The sequence below is a fragment of the Mesoplodon densirostris genome, chromosome 15 (genome assembly GCF_025265405.1).
Source record: "Mesoplodon densirostris isolate mMesDen1 chromosome 15, mMesDen1 primary haplotype, whole genome shotgun sequence".
Lineage (NCBI taxonomy): Eukaryota > Metazoa > Chordata > Mammalia > Artiodactyla > Ziphiidae > Mesoplodon > Mesoplodon densirostris.
This window is the reverse complement of record NC_082675.1, coordinates 35,018,268-35,030,491: the sequence shown is the minus strand read 5'-3', so window position 1 is coordinate 35,030,491 and position 12,224 is coordinate 35,018,268. Positions and strand designations below refer to the sequence as shown.

Genomic DNA, 12,224 nt, shown 5'->3' with positions numbered 1-12,224 from the left:
TGACATGTTTTGCATTTGAATTTTTTTTTCCTGCTGGAGTTTCAAATAGATTCTAAGAAATAAAGGAAACACTGAAAATCAGCCAAACAAGGTGAGATTCCAATGGTCCAGTTAGGGGTGCTGAGTTGAGCTGGGGCTTTCATGGCAACTCCTTAGAGATACAGGAGGGAATGAATCCAGTCTCCCTTCTCTGGGGATCGCTGACTGAGCTCCCCAAACTCAAGGAGCACTGACTTCACTGAATCTACTCAAAAGCTTGTCATGGTGAGATGCTGAGAAGAAATAGTTCTAGGCTTTTTCTAGCACAAACAGTGCTTCCTCTTGAATCGCACAAAAGATGGGAGACATGCAGTAGGGAACAAAATGTTTGTCTAAAAGCCTGGCATGTGTAAGGAAGCGTTTCCCTAAAATACTGTTTCTGCTTTGGTTTGGCAAGAACGTGGGGAGTAAAGTAAAAAGCTCGGGCGGGGGGAGCCACACAGACAGGTTTCAGTAGTGAGACTGTCTTTATTGAGTCGGTCCCTCCAGTGGTCCTGTTTCTTCCCCATTTGCTGTGGCCACCCCTCTCCCTGTGGTCCACCCCTCCCTGCCGAGTTCTGGGTGGTCAAGTGAGGCACTGGTGGAGAGTAGAGGGTGGGAGGGCGGACAGAGGGTGGGTCTGTCTGGCGTGCTTCCTCCCAGCATCCGTGTGTCAGCAGTGGTCCCTCTAGGGTGGCAGCTCCTGTGCTCTCAGGCTCCGGAAACACTTTTTCTTCCTTGCTTCCATCCCTTCACGCCTAGGGTGGGGACCACTTTCCACTGCACTGATTTCTGGGTAATTCAGCCTCTCTGGCTGCTTTCTGTTAACCTGCCCACTGCTCTGTAAACAGCTGCTGCTTTAAATTCTCTTTTCAACCCTTTGAAGCGAGGTCTCTGTGCAATGGCATGCTGACCGATATAGTAAGACTAAAAACATCTCCAACCTGACAGAAACCCTGGCGAGCTGCAATTTCTAGTTGCCAAAAGCCAGATGATGGCCATCACATGGAGAGGAACAAAGCACTTACTGTTTATAAAAACCTCAAGACAAATAGGCTATGGAAATTCTAGGCACAATTTCAAAGTCAAAAAGATCTGAAGAAATGACTCAAAGTCAACTAGGATTAATTATATTAATGATGTACTTTTATAATCACCTGAACTACCTGCTGTGAAATTATATATTCCAAAGAGAATTCAAGAATTGTTCAAAATGAAATGTGAACTCTCTAGAATAGTTTATTAAAATATAAGTAAGTCAAATCCATGATTCAAAGTATAGCTTCTATAATACTTAGATTCTAATATTCTAAATGAAAAAAAAGTGATTTGTTGCTTGAATATTAGAAAGTTCACATCATAGTAAAAGGTACTGGAACTTAGCAGTCTGCTTATTCTGCATCTGACATATAAATGATTATCTCATTATCACAGATTAAGGATTTATAGACTATGTCCAATACTTTTTGTGAAATGTACCGTCAAGTAACTGCTCACAAGAACTTTATGCCCTTAAAAAAGACGAAAATATAATCTTAGAAACTGTAAAAAGATTTTCATAGCTTTGGATTTTTAAGTTTTGACCCTATTCTTTTTGTAGGTAGTGGGCGGCTTTATGGGTTAATTACTACTTTCAATCTTAGCCAAAAAACGGAGAAACGATAGGGTTAGTTATTTACTATGTTTTTGTTGCTTGGAATTCAGCTGATTTTAATTGAATTGAAGATGTCACCAAAAGACTGTCACTAAGCTAAAGGGCTCAAGCTTTCAGCAAAACGTCTCTTCCAAGAGGTTGTGATGAATTTCCGTATTGTCTGTATAACTTAAGAAAAGGGGGCCTCCCTGGTGGCGCAGTGGTTGAGAGTCCGCCTGCCGATGCAGGGGATACGGGTTCGTGCCCCGGTCTGGGAGGATCCCATATGCCGCGGAGCAGCTGGGCCTGTGAGCCATGGCCGCTGGGCCTGCGCGTCCGGAGCCTGTGCTCCGCAACGGGAGAGGCCACAACAGTGAGAGGCCCGCATACCGCAAAAAGAAAAAAGAAAAGGAAGGGGAAACAAACACATGCTTTTGTCGCTATTTATCTCATTAGCCTTTGGTAGTTTGAGCTGGCCTTTCCAATCCCCAAGAGATTGTCGCCTTAACAGCACTGCCCCCTAGTGGTTGCTTGCTTTGGTGCAGCGTGAGTAAAGGAAAAAATTTCAAGATTTTCAATATATATACAGTATTTATCAGTGCATTGCTGTATGAGTGTGTAAGATATCTTTCTGTGAGTTGGCTAGACATTTCTGTCCTGGTAAAAGATTAAAGCATGCTAAATTTTCATAATTTTTATCATAAATGAGTAAAAATAGAAGATACCATTAAATTATTTGATTTAATAAATAGAGACACAAATTACCTAATATTTTTGGTTGCCTATTATGTCAAGTATGTAAAAAAGTTATTAAAATTGAAGTTTGAGCAAACGTTAAGTCAGTACCTATTCTGACATTTTATAGTACATTTATTCACTTAATGTCTAACTTTGGGGACAACAGTAAAGATGGAAGAGAGGATGGAAAGGATTTTAAAATTTCACGTTTAATTTGGTTTTGTGTTATATTTTAATCAAGAAAATTATTTTAAATTAAGTTCTCATGAGCTATAGGAATGCCATTTGGAGGTTTAAGGACACAGTAAATTTTAAACCAAGGCTTTCTACTAGTATAGAGATAATAATTATGTATGTATATAGCTGATAAAACTGAGATAATAAATTTTCAGTTTATTTAAAAATTAAAAATTTCAGGAGGAACAAATTATATATCAGTGTTTTGCATAGGGCAGTTCACAGACCACTGGCAATAAATTACTTTAGGCAATGCAAAGTTTTATAAGTTTTTGTTATACATTTATTTTTATGAGCAACAGTGAGAATATAACTGAGAAACCAAATCTATGATTCCATAGATATTAATATTCATGACTACCTCTACATGAATTATAATGCTCAGGCACATACATTTGTGTTAAATTTGACTCTCGTTAAAATGGATTAGAAATATGAATTACAGTGATTCCAAAAGCCTGGATTTTGCTATTTCCGTTCTTCTGGTGCCATGTAACATGTTCCTTTGTCCAAGGTATTTCCTGTAAGCTGTAGTTACAACTAGAGCAAGGCTGTCCAAATAGAAATATAATATTAGCCATAAACATAATTTTATTTTACCTTTTATACACTTATTTTAACCATCGATGTACTTTTAAATTTTATGACATTTAAAAAAGGAAAAGAATTAGCTGAAATTCATTTTAATGATGTAATTTTAAAAAATCTAACATGCAAATATTATTTTAGCTTGTAGTCAATACTAAATATTATTGAAGTAGTTTACATTCTGTTTTTCATACTAAGTTTTTGCCATCTGGTGTGTATTTTACATTTAAAGCGCATCTCCATTTAGCTTTGGCACATTTCAAATGCTCGATAGCTCCACAGAACTAGTACTGAATAGCGATGTCATCAGATTAAGGTTCAGTTTTTGGCAAAAATATCCCATAGGTGGTGGGGTATACCTCCATCCAGAAGCACATGCTTGATGGCTTTTTGGTGATATCGGCAGTCAGTGATTACTATTGTCTGAATCTGATGATTCATTAAAGGTTGTAAAATGGTGGCATTGAAAATTTAAAATTCCTTCTTCATTTATTAGATGAAATACTTCTATGAAAAGAAACATCTCATCTACAACTTGGTTACTTGGAATAGTTTGTATAGAGAAAGCAGGATAAATATTTGATCTCTCCCCTTTATTTTCTATTTGTAATTTTTTAAATCGAAGTATAGTTGATTTACAATGTTGTGTTAATTTCTGTACAGCAAAGTGATTCAGTTATACATATATATATTCTTTTTCATATTCTTTTCCATTATGGTTTATCACAGGATATTGAATATAGTCCCCTGTGCTATACAGTAGGACCTTGTTGTTTACCCATCCTATATACTAATTTGCATCTGCTAGCCCCAAACTCCCATTCCATCCCTCCTCCACCCTCCCTGATCTCTCCTCTTTATTTGCTAGTTTGTAAAGTAATGATTTTGGTTTCCCTGCATTTTCAAGGATGGTCAGTAGTATTTTATTTTCATAGTATCATTAGGAATACACGAAGATTAGCACACTTGATGTGTTTCAACTTATTGCAGTTACTGTGTCTATTATTGTTTAAGTTTTCTCACCTTTGGCTGCTGGGAGCTTCTTTAACTTAATATCAGCATTCTGATATCATCAAAGCTGCCTTTGATATTCTGATATCATCTTATATATTTCCTGCCACAGATCTGTAATCAGCTGTTTCTTCAAGGAGCACTTGATTCCTTTTAGTAGAAAATGGTATGTGGAGACCATGATCTCAGTGTGTGAGACTGAGCACTTGTTTCTAAGTCTTTTCAGAGAACAAAGCTAGGAATTATTTAGTTTAATAAAATAATGTGTATCATAAAATACTTCTTATTCAAACTTAGTAGTAGAGGATTTTATTTTTACTGTGTACTTTCCTTATGTCAAATATTCAGGTTTTCAATGATATAATTACTCATTTGTTTTTATCCAAAATACACACACATGGTCTCAGAATAAATATTAAGATACCACCAAGAAAATGATGAAAATATCAGTTTAAGCTTCTCTGTAGTTGTTTTTGTCCTTATGGTAACATTCCACTCAGGACAACAGTCAAATCTCTGTTTCAAAGGCACTTGGAAGGGTCCTCCTGGTGTTGTTATGCCACCTGCTGGACATAAGCCTCAACTGTCACATTTTGATGTTTAGAGATTGCTTTATGTTAAATTTAATTTTATAATTATGTAAATTTTTATATGACTCTGAAGTCAAATTTAGAAAACAAATCTAGTTTTTATTCTTATCCCCTCTTCCCCTCTGTCCTATTTCCTACCTCTACCTTTTGGTTACTATTTTATTTTTAAATGCTCTGATTTATCCTTTCATTAAGGTTAATGTTTACTTATATATGTATTAATTTTACATATGCACCTATATCATATATATTTTTATCCCCTTCCTCTTTATTAGGCAAGTGTTAAAATAATTTTTAGACTTTCCTTCATCTGAAAAAATTACATGTATTATTCCAAGTGGAGAAAAGTATACATATATAAAATATACATAAATAATATGTCAATATATTAACCTGGAGTGTTGGATTTTGCTTTGTTAAGTAATCTGAAAATCCTTTCTAAGAAATTGGTGAAGTAAGCCCTTTTACATTTATTAATAGGATCTAGATGTTTGACATGTTAAAAGATCTTAAAAAATTTAAGATCTGAGCAAAAATTGATTCAAAAGGGCAGTGCCAAACTGGAACTTTCTAATAGCTCCACTGACGGAAGCCTGGGGAGAAAGTTACAGAGAAAAGGTGGAAGCAAAGTAAGGAAATTACTGATCAGCTGCAGCTTAAAGCCCAGTTGGCTCTTTGTGATGGGTTGTCCTTAGGTCTCAATTTTGTAACCTGGAAGCATTTACAGTCTTAGGTTTTGGTTTGCTTACACAGGGTTCTGTGGCATCAGGGCATGAGTCTAATGGCCTCCTTGTTTAATTAATTTAACAGGCATCAGTTTTGTCATATTGTTATGTATATTTCCATATATATAATATGTACACGCACCCCCAATTTTATTGCTTTACATTTCTATTCTTTCACTGGATGGTCTTTACCAGTCTGATCCATGAACTGTTTGTTACTAAGCCATGGTATATGTACAGAAAGCAAAAGAACACATTTAGAAATGTTTGGGCAATCTGCTGTAAAGTCCAAGCATGTGACTGTATTTTACAAAAATAGCGGTTTGCCATTGTTCGGGGGGAAAACAAAAAACAAAAAGCAAACAAACAAAAAAAAACTACTGGTCCTTCCTGACCAATAGTTTGAGAAGTACTGGTCTACAATGTTTGCTTGCTCTCTCCCTTTTGCATATCTTTTTGTGTTTAGAAAGGTTTGTGTTTCTTTGTTCTGGTGCCTTTTTATTAATATTTTGACATGAGCTAATATGATGTATGAACTTACTAATATCTGTGTATGATACCTTTAATCCCCCTTTTACTACTTCCTCCTAACATCTTACTATGAAGGAAATTGACATTAGCTAGTGACCCCTTCTTCTCCCTGTTTCCCATTCCCCAGAATCTACTTTCCACGAATACCTTTTTCCTCCCCATTTATACCTGTGAGACAATCAGAGGGCTTCCTCTATGTCTCATATCCTCTTTCTCACCTACCCTCCCTCCATCCTTTGGCCATTTCCTCTTACACCCTCTCCCTTAGAACCTACAGGGACTCTAACTTATACAAACAAATATACTGTATTTAGTGCTCACTACCACTACTACTGTTGATGTCTCTCCCATCATTTTGTCTGTCTGAAGCTTGTTCTCCAGTAAATTTCCCAGGAAAGACTCATAGGAACTATACTCTGGGTTCTTAAGTGGGCATAAACAGTTGTGACCATTACATTTAAAGATCAGTGTAGCTGGATATAAACTCCTTAGCTCAGGTTTGCTTTCCTTGTATTTCTTAAACGTTACCCTGTTGTCCTCTGGCATAAAGCACTGCTATTGCCAAGTCTGATGACAGTCTCATTTTCTTTCTTTATAAGGGATATTAACCTTTAAATTTGGCACCGGAAAGAATGTTTTCTTTTTATTTAAAGATCAATAGTTTTACTAGACTATGTTTAGGTGCAGGCCATTCTGGCTCAATTTTGCCAGGTATGTCCTTTCAATACGTAGTGCAAGTATTTTTTTAATTTCAGAAAAATATTCTTGAATTATAATTGACAATATATGTTCTCTTTCATTACACTGATTCTCTTTTTTAGGTACTTCTGTGATACTAGATCTCCTTTCCTGTTGTCTACATCTTTTTTACATATACGTGTATATATATATTTTTTATCTTTTTATTTAAAAAATAGTCATTCTTTCCCATTCTATTTTTCTTAAAGCATTTTCTGTGGTGTTCATTCACTGCTTTGGTTGTGCTTATTTAGTCTGAGATTTTAAAGTGAATTTTTCTTTCCTCTCTAATATTTTCCCAAATTTTATAGACTTGCTTTTCAAGTCTGTGTTTTCTCTAATTAGCATCTTTTTGAATTTTTTAAATTTTGGGTTATGCTGTTCTTTCAAGGCTTCTATCATTTATTTCCCTTTTATTTAGCTTGATATGAATTATTAGATTGTCATTTTTTGGTCGGCCTGTCTTGCCAGCATGCGTTTCATGTCTGTAGGGACATTATTGTGTTTCACAGTCCATTTTCCCTTATGGCTTTGACTGCAATTGTTTTCTGTACTAATGTTTAACTGGCATGAGTTTTCTTTACTCTTAGGAGGGAAGGTGGGATCAGGAGAGCTCCCTGGCTTCACAGCTCTAGCACCCCACATCTGTTTTGGGAAGCGTTCACAATGACAGCCTTACAGTGTCTGGTATCTACTCTTTCCCCCTCCCCAACTTTTATCTGGATCTTCTCTTTCTCTTGTCTCCTTTGCCCCTATTGTTTCTTTCCTGCTCAATACAGATTCCATCCCCAGCATTTTCTCCTCATTGTGGGGCTTTGTCTCAGAGGGCACGTTGGTTACGTCTGTTACGGGTCTCTGTTGAGGGTCCATGGGGCCCAGGCTGCTCCAGCACCACCCACAGTGGTGCTCTCTGTTCACCCACAAACTGGAGCCAACAAGACTCTACACGCTCCTGGGGCCATAGGAGGCCCTTTTGCCTCCTTCTTTCTGTTTCCTGTAACACGCATATCTTAACATCACCAGTCATTGATTCCAACCCACACATATACTGGGGGTACACAGGGATATGTTTTCCCACTACTTGACTGTAGATGTGGCCTGTGAGGTTTTGCTTTTGCTCTCCTAGTTGCTCTGTTTGTATGGGGTGATTTGGGGAGTTCAAAAATGATGCCATCTTGCTGCCATTTTCCAGATTACTGTTAAAAAGACTAAAAGTTTGGATGCTTCTGTTTTACTTGGTTAGTGAGCACCTCTATGACTATGTCTACGGTAACATGTTTCTGATGCGCTACACTGTTTCGTCATCCTGGTCACATCATCAGCCACGCATGTTAACACTCGAATCTTCAGCAGTGAAATCTCCGCAGTTGCAGGATCTGCTGATGTCTTTTCACACTGCCAGGACCCTATCTAATGCCCCCCTCTCCAGTCTGGGAAGAATCCCACTGTGGTCCCGAGTGTCCCGGATGCTGACACAGGCCAGTAGAACACGGGTTGCCCTTCAGAAGTGCCCCGTCATGATCACCGGGCCTTGGGACAGTAGTAAACACCTCTTCTTCCTTTCCTCCCCCAACAGGGTATTAGCAACGATTCCTTTTTTTTTTTTAATTGAAGTATAGTTGATTTATAATGTGGTGTTAATTTCTGCTATACAGCAAAGTGACTCATTTATATATATACATACATTCTTTTTCATATTCTTTTCCATTATGGTTTATCTCAGGATATTGAATCTAGTTCCCTGTGCTATACGGTAGGACTTTGTTGTTTATCTATTTTACATATAATAGTTGGCATCTGCTAATCCCAAACTCCCAATCCTTCCCTCCCCCAGCCTCCTCCCCCTTGGCAACCAGAGGTCTATTCTCTATTGTCTGTGATTCTGTTTCTGTTTCATAGATAGGTTCATTTGTGTCATATTTTAGATTCCACAAATAAGTGATATCATATATTTGTCTTTGTCTTTCTGACTGACTGCCCTTAGTATAATAATCTCTAGTTGCATCCATGGTGCTGCAAATGGCATTATTTCATTTTTTTATGGTTGAGTAATATTCCTTTGTGTATATATATGCCACATCTTCTTTATCCATTCATCTGTCAATGGACATTTAGGTTGTTTCCATGTCTTGGCTATTGTGAATAGTGCTGCTATGAACATAGAGGTACATATATCTTTTAGAATTATAGTTTTGTCTGGATATATGCCGAGGAGTGGGATTGCTGGATCATTTTTGCTGGATCAACTCTATTTTTAGTTTTCTGAGGAACCTCCATACTGTTTTCTCACAGTGGCTGCACCAACTTACATTCTCACCAAGTGTGTGAGGGTTCCCTTTTCTCCACATTTGTTATTTGTAGACTTTTTTTTTTTTTGGTGACATGGTTTATTTTAATAAAAAATACAGCTGAACATTTATCACAGATTATATGAAACTATACACAATGACATTCTCTCTGCATAGTAACCAACACTGATGTGTGTAACTTTAATTTTTAGATGGATTATTTATAATCCTTTAAAGTGCAATTTATTTAAGGGTTTAAGCAAATCATAGGATAAAGGGTCTCTCTAATAAATGAGTAACATTAAAAAGATGATATATTTGGATAAATCTTTCAAAAATCAGAACTCATTTTGCCAAATGTACTTGTGTTGTAATAATAACACCCTCCCCTGGCAAACCCCAAATTTGACTTAATTGCTGAGGATTAATAAGATCCTCTAAAGAGCTTTACCTGATGTTAACATTTTTTTGTCTGTTTGATACATACTAACTAAAGTGAACTAAGAGTCTAGAGTAGTTCCTTTAGCCCTGAGTTCTATAATCACAGTGGAGTTCCTGTTTGAACTTAAGAGACTGTTATGAACTTTCCCTGTTCTATTTGAGGGGAAAATGAAGAACTCAGTTCCTTCTCTGACTCTTAGCGGCGTAACTGTGCTTTGGGCTACAGTGTTAATGTCTAGGATAAAATTAAGGTAGCAAAAATAGGAGTTATCTAAGAAATAACCAGAAAATGCTTTAGAATAGAGAAATGAACTATGAGAGGAACATTTCTAGGAGCTGACAGGATAGGAGGGATTGAAACACAAAGGCCATTCACTGCTGTGACTGTATATTGTCATCGTTTTTGTTTATTGTCCATTTCCTTCTGTTGGTGGAAATAATTGATTCCAATATGCCGCTGCCACCAAAAGATGACCATTAGAGGATGAAGAGATTCCTCTTCAATAGTAACAAAGGAGCAAAATATTTCTTAAGGCAGCAATGCTAGCCTGACTTGACTCTACTTGAAGACTATTTCCCTCTTGAAAAGCCTCTTACATGAGCATCTGCAAAGTCGTATGTTGCTGTACTGGCTCAGCAATTATTCATCCAGAAAGAGGGTACTTTAGGGGTTGGAGGTGGAAGGGAAAAAAAAGAACTTTTCCCTCCAAGTGTACATACCAAGCTTTAGCCGATCTTAGGAGCGCTATGATCACAGGTTTCGGTTTTCCTCAAAGTTCCTTTTTGGAAATTCTGGATGGAGCTGAGTAAGGCCCCTTGGCTCACGCCATTCACGGCCTGGGGCGGAAGCTGTGTGGGTGCCTCTGTGCTCTCAGGAGGCAAGGGAGCTGCTGGTGGTAGAGGAGGAGGAGGTAATGCAGGCATCCCTGTCGTGGAGGGTGGAGTCGGTGATGATGGGGATGTGAGAGGTGAGCTGGCCCTAGATCCTGCTGAATTATTGGAGTTGCTGTATTTGGCTGAATGCTCTGCACTATTTTCAACAGCAGATTGTTTTGACTTCTTTCAAGCTATAATCTTCCTCTGTTTTCTCTCTTCTTCAGATCCATCGTGAGGCTGAGCTCTCATCAGTCTTTGATGCTGGTGGACCTGTTTCTGTTCGTCAATTAGCCTCTTTTCTATACATTCTTTGGCAATGCTCAATGCCTCTTTTAACTGTGTGGGGATCTTAAACCGTGGCTTTTCGGAGGTAGTTAGCAGAACATCACTGAATAATGGCATCTGTAAGAGCCAGGAAATGGTGGACCTGCCATCTTTACAGGCTTCACAAGACAGCGTAGACTCCAACATGGCCACCACAGCCATAGACAGTGCAGGAGAGGAGTCTACAGGCACCGAGTCTGGCGGTCATCATCTCATGCAGTAAGTGGCCAAAGCAGTGGACGTCCACACTCTCCAATGTACTGATTTTCCTGAATTGTGAGAAATAAAATTGGTAGAAAGAAGGAAGGCCCAACAAGGAATTCTCAAGGTCCAGCAGCCAGCAAGTGTCCCCTTCCAGCATCACGTTGGAAGCATGAAGATGCCCATAAGGGAATCCCTTGTCACGGAGAAACTTTAGCACCTCTAATATTTGTTGCCCGTATGTTTTTATTTGCTGGAGTTCAAGGCCTTGTATCTTCTTAGGGTTGCAGTAGTCCCTTAGGAATGGGTCTTTCGGTTTTGCCTTGTAGATCAGGTCCTTCAAAGTTCCTTTTTCATTAAACATTCTAATTAGCAATGCTGAGGATTTGTTAGCTGTGGCAAAGGTAACATGATAGATGCAAGGGTGCAAACAGGATGGCAAAGTTTGATTAGACACTGAAAATCTTTATCTGACAGATACTTGTCAGGACCAAGGTCAGTCCAGCTTAACACTAGCCGCTCCTTTGGCTGATTTTTACTCTTCATCAAGAAATATTTCTTCGTTATCCTCCAACCTATGTATTTCAATGGTTCCACCACCTCCCACTTTGGTTCTGATTGGAAGAACATGGAAACCTGTTGTAAGGCAATCTCAGTATAGTCTGCCGAATAGTTGTTTGGATCTAAAAACTTCTTAACCAGCTCACAATTAATCAAGATATGATTTGTGGTGATAATGTTGAGAAAGTTCTGAAGACCTTTCTGCCTCTCAGCTATGAATTCATGATCCAGGTTACCAATCAGTGTTTTGGGAGGAAGAGGCAGACTCAGGCCTGCAATCTGCAAGCTGTTGTTCAGCAAATCAAAGTCACTGTATCTCCTAACAATCTGCCAGCTATTTTCTACAGAAATTCCTCTTGGTACCCAAATGATATAGTCCATGTGGGACTGCAGGCTCTGGCTCGCCTCGATGGCTGCTGTCAGCGGCACCGTGTTGTCCAGCAGGGCCTTGCTGGCCGGTGGCTTCTCCATGAAGGCCATCCCAGAATGCCCATCCACCAACGTCTCAGGACCAGGGGCAGGTCCAGAGGCACTGACTCCCATCACTTGCTGGGATCTGCTGCCACTGCCCAGACTTTTTAATGATGGCCATTCTAGCTGGTCTGAGGTGGTATCTCGTTCTAATTTTGATTTGCATTTCTCTAATAATTAGCAATGTTGAGCATCTTTTCATGTGCCTATTGGCCATCTGTATTTCTTCTTTGGAGAAATGTCCATTTAGGTC

General features: G+C 38.5%; 1 pseudogene; it reads right to left on the bottom strand.

The window, feature by feature from the left end:
* Positions 1 to 10,264: 10,264 nt before the first annotated feature.
* On the bottom strand, positions 10,265 to 11,980 carry LOC132502699 (PX domain-containing protein kinase-like protein; annotated as a pseudogene).
* Between the last annotated feature and the right edge of the window lie 244 nt (positions 11,981 to 12,224).